The following is a 5,568-nucleotide window of genomic DNA, read 5'->3' as shown; positions in this document are numbered from 1 at the left end:
ATATAAAACCATGATAAAAATGCACTTTTAAGTACTAATCAGTTCCTTCTTTTAAAAAATGCTATAGTTCAAACACAAGATGTTTTCTTATTTATAGCCTCTAAGATTAACTGAGTGATTTTCCAAGTATACATTTACCGTCGAGCATATAAAAGAGAACAAGAACTAATCCTAGACATACTTACCATACCATCCAATTTACAAACACTACTCCTTCCCCTAATTCTAATGGCCTTCTCTTCCAATCCACCTCCACCTGAACAAGACTTCCCTGCAAATAACTTATCTCCTCTTGTTTAAGAAATGGTTCTTAATCACATTCTTGATTTGTAGGTAAAAAGTAAACTATTTAGCTTATAAAATTAAATTCTTTTCAACTATGATATGTCTTTCTTTTGTTTAGAAATCTTAAGCATCCATCCTAAATATTATTTCATTTATCTCTTCATCTTCGAACCTAAGATTATTTTCCAAAAAACTCTATTTTTTTATAATATTTCTGTAACCAGTATCATATTATTATCAAATTTCCCACTATTTTTTTTCCAGATTTTCCAGAACTTCTTATCCAATAGACTCTTGAAACTATATTCTAAACTTCCTCACTTGATATACACACACAATAATTGTTTGTAGTAGTAACGTGCATGCATGATGACGATCATGTTTCCGGTGGATCAAATAAATAATTGAAGTCCCATGTTATTGTCTTTTTATGGGATGACCATCCTGTGGGCGGCGGCGGCGGCGGATCAATCTGACAGAGTGGAGGTTGTCTTGTTAGCTAACTTCGATGCCTTCTGCCGCTTCCTTGCCTCTAATGTCAGTTCCATCGGATGTAAGTTTCCAATGCAATGAATGTAGATAAAGATGCTCTTCTGCATATGAATCTGAAATCTTTTCGGAAAGGAAGCTACAAATTCATTGGTTTACTAAGCTGAACTTCGAGGAAGAATCTCGAATATAATTAATGTGAACAAGCAAGAAACTAGAAAATGAAAATGATACATGGAGAAGAAGCATCAGCAAGAGCTTCGGGAGAGAACCTAATTAGCCATAAATTCATCAATGTTTTTATCTGAACTACCACCTTCTTTCACTGCTTCTTTGTCCAGTTCCTTCCATTTACTAGCATTTCTTTTGATCTCCTTCCATTTCCCCCCCTCCAATATCTCTCTTATGCAACTCTCTATTGTTTCCCGCCTAGCAATCCCTTTCTCATCCACCGCAGCTTTAACTCCCATGTTCCAAACATCTGTAATGTACTTTGCGCTGGTGCTTTGATCTTTTCGTTGAGGCGTTGCCACCATTGGGACTCCTAAACTCAAAGCCTCCAGGCTAGAGTTCCAGCCACGGTGTGTAACAAAGCATCCCACTGCCTCGTGAGCTAAAACCTCCAACTGTGAACACCATCTGACCACTAAACCTTTCGCAGAGCTTTCTTCTGCGAAATCTTTCGACAGTTTAGATTCTTCAGATGCTCTTACCACCCACAAGAAATAACAATCACTCCTCTTCAATCCCCAAGCTAGCTCTTCCATTTGCTCTGCTTTGAGATCTATACCAGGCTCCCAAATGACACATGTACAACCGAGCCTTTTGGCCTATCATTAAGCCAATTCATGCAAACAACATTTTTCTGCATGAAGAAGCTGGAACCATAGTCCTTGTCGTTCTCAAGTTCTTTATCTAAATACATAGACGGTATAGTTGGTCCAATACTTCGAAATGGCCAAAGCTTGGCAAACTAATCTGCCACCTATAAACCCAAAATGAAAAGAAAAGAAATAAATCAATTTAAATTAGAATTTGATTTACATAGCACAAAGAAAAGTGTATGTGGTGTATACCACACCTCTCTTTCCAACATATAAAATAAGTTGCAAAAGACCCATTCCGCTCTATCAATATTGGAGAACTGATCCAAAAGCATGTCAAAGAAATCTGGGTACGTCCCCAAATGATAAATGGAAGAGGGCAAATCTTGAGGTTCTAGAGGCGGCAATCCAGGAACCAAAATTTGAGTCTCCGTGACAGGGAGTTTGATCAACCCTCTATGGACGTGATAGTATATGCTATCAACAGCACAAGACTGGGTGAAGAAAGCAGCACCAACCAACCCAAATTTCTTGGCTACATCAATACCCCAGGGCATAAAGGCGTCATAAATGATGCAATCAACAGGGCTGTCTGAATCACTAAGGTTCCCGACAAGATTGTCAAGAGTTTGCAATCCCACCTTCCAAAAGCGATCGCGGTATGACTTGATGCTTTATGCGTGGTCTATACCTCCTTCATCATATCCATCAGATATAGTTTGGAGTGAAATGGAACTGGAGGATGATCCAGAGAAGATGGCGTTGGAGATAAAACGAGTAGGGACTAGAGTTGTCAAAGAACCATCTCACCTAAAAGTTTAAGCTGTTAAGTGAGATCCTAAGATATGATTTATACCCCTCAAATGAAAGCTCACGTTATCTTGTATTTAAATTTTTATTAAATAAATAGGGATGGTGAGATTCGAACTCGTGACCATTTGGTTATTAAGGTTCTGATATCATGTCAAAAAACCATCTCACCTAAAAGTTTAAGTTGTTAGATGAGGTTTTAGGATATGATTTATATTATTCTCTAACAGGAGTTACTTTAACATTGTGTTCTAAGCGTTTGGAGAATTGAAGCATGGGGTTTATGTGGCCTTGGGCTAGAAAGGATACGTCTAAGCAGTGAGCTTTACAACGCTTCTCTATTTTTTTTTTTTGTTATGGTTTTACACCAATTCTCTCTTTCTGGCCTGGAGTGTTCTTCTCATACCAATTTGTTAGGATTCGTTGGCAATACGCATCAGCTAATTATTGTTGTGATGATTGTTATTTTTTTTTTGTTTGAAATGTATAAAATTAATTTTTATATTTTGTAAATTTTATTTTTATCATAATCATAATATAAAAATCTAAAAACATTATAAAAATAGATAAAGAAACCAAAAGTGAAAAGAAAAAAAATGAAGAAAAACAAATTTAAATTGCTTAGACCAAGCAATTGAGGAGAAGATAAATTTTTTTATTTATAAGCACACAAAAGAGAGATAATTTTATAGAGAAGAGCTATAAAAAAAAATAAAGAAGGCCAAAAATAAAAATAAAATTTTTTTTCTCACACTCTCTCCTAGTATACACTAAAAAAACCTAACTCTATTATACCTATTCGTAGCCACCAACTACAAAAGAAAAACACATATTTATATCCTTGTTTTCTGCTTGGTTTCCACACCACCATCAACATAGACCAACCTCTATATTACTACTAACAATTTCTCTCACGATCCCATACAAAGTTTCCATCTTGAAAGCAAAACTCGATGTCGAAGATTATTTCTCTTTACAACCTCTTATTTTTTATTGTGAAGAGACCAAACCTAGAAGTTCACACCCTTCACCACAATACCAACCTCTATCCTTTTCACCCTCTATCCTTTTCACCATAGCTCGCAACTATTGTTCGTAACTCCTTACTATGCAAACCTTTATATTACGATGTTCTCTTCTCATCTATCCATCCAAAACCATTACAAATTGGCCCATAATCGTTGCCCGTATTCCTCCACCAATAGGTACCAGCTCCTTAACATCGCGACAACCTCTACCAGCAATAAATTTGACAACACTAGCTCCAACAATATCACCACTGTAAATACCAGCACCAACAACCTTTTCTCTCTTTCTAGCCATGAATCGATGACCCATTAACAACCATCGAACTGGCCCTCCTCACACACGATGCTCCACTTGTGTTAGTAACGACAATAACCATTTGAAGAAAAAATAGTTAGAGATAAGAAGATATAAAAAAGGGAAAAGAAAGAAAAGAACTAAAGTTTGTTATGTTTGTTTCTTGCTTTTACAGTTTCCTCTAGGTTACACTACTAAGCCAATAGTGTAAGCTAGGAACTTTGGACTGAACAGAAGTAAATTACATAAAAAATCATGATTAATTTTTAAATATTTTCTAGTATCATTGGCTACATCATTTGCCATTGAAAATAAAAAGAAAAAAAAATATTCCATGAATTTTAAAGAGAATATTTATTTCTATTGTCATGCTTCAATTATGTTTCAAAGAAAATTTTTACAAAATCTCAACACTCTTCTGTGCTATAATTCTTTATAAAAAACTAGACAGCTGCAGGGTACTCATTTCATCTATCTTTATGATCTCTATTTGTTGACAACCTTTGATTTGCTTTTTGTGATTATTTATTAATGATGTCCCAAAAAATTCAAAGAGCTTAAGAACAAGGCTTATGTATTGGATAATCAGTTAATCTCTTGGTTTTGACAATCTAATTCATTCTTTCAAACCAAGATGGCTGATGATTAGTATCTAATACCTCCAAAATATCTTCTTCTTTTTTTATGGATTTGGAGACTCTCTTATGCTTAGATAAATAAATAAAAAATATTTTAGAGAGAGATTCTGAAAAAAAATATGCAGTTAAGAATATAGATTAAAAAAAAACCCTGTCCGCTTAAGGATCTCATAGGTATTTATAGCTCATATCATTACCCTTTGGTTCAAGATATATATATATATATATATATAACCATAAAACATCTCTTATATGTCAAAGAGAAGAAAAAAATGATGATATATTGAGAGGAACTATCTCTAACTTATTAGAGAAAAAATATCTCTAACTCATTAAAGGGGAGAAATCTCTAACTTATCAAATGGAAAATATGCCTCTGACATATTAGAGGGTCAGGTCCATTTATATGTGGGCATAACACTTGGTTGAGCTTAAAGATGAGGGTTTTGATAATTTTCCAGACCCATATATGCTTGGGCTTAGCACTTAACTAAGCTTAAGAATAAAGCTAAAACATGGCTACAAAATTTAAGACCAGGATTGATTAGTACTTAAAAGTGTATTTTTATCATGGTTTTATATCATCATTTTGCACTTGAGGTATCAATAACTCCTTAACTAAAGCGTGTTTTATAATAATATATCTAATAATATAAGATACCTTTAATTTATGGTAAATGTTCATTTTAAATGCAGGCCTATCACATAAATGAAAGGATTGATTGATGAATTTAAGAACTGAAATTGAAAGGATAAAGAGATGACCAAACTTAGAAAAGAGATGTTGGTGGACTCCAAACCGGAACACTATTCAGTAATTGGGTCATATCTGGAGTTGTAGATCTCAGATTTAGATCTACTTTATATGGCTGGAAAGGTAAGACAAAGGCCTATAACTTTTATATATAGCCCAAGATTTAAAAAGGTCATTTTCAAGTTCAAATTGTAGCAACAACAAAGAAGTTCGAATCAGTCCTCCAGCCCGAGCACTATTTAGTGTTTGACCCATATCTAGAGTTCTAAGAGTCCAAATGACCTGATATTTTTACACAAGAAATTTGAGATAATTCCTACAACTTTCATGTTTTCAACTAGTTCTAATTTTGACATGATAAATGACGTATAAGGATTGTCACCAAGTCAAGAGTTGGCCACCCACTCATCAATTAGTCATCAAATCAATAGTTCCTAATTTTGGC

General features: G+C 34.4%; 1 pseudogene; it reads right to left on the bottom strand.

Annotated features, from left to right (window-relative positions):
* Window positions 1–1,022: 1,022 nt before the first annotated feature.
* LOC105115212 (UDP-glycosyltransferase 74F1-like) lies at window positions 1,023–3,746 on the bottom strand (annotated as a pseudogene).
* Window positions 3,747–5,568: the final 1,822 nt, after the last annotated feature.

The sequence above is a fragment of the Populus euphratica genome, unplaced genomic scaffold (assembly GCF_000495115.2).
Source record: "Populus euphratica unplaced genomic scaffold, PopEup_1.0 scaffold663.1, whole genome shotgun sequence".
Lineage (NCBI taxonomy): Eukaryota > Viridiplantae > Streptophyta > Magnoliopsida > Malpighiales > Salicaceae > Populus > Populus euphratica.
This window is presented reverse-complemented; position numbering and strand designations above follow the sequence as displayed.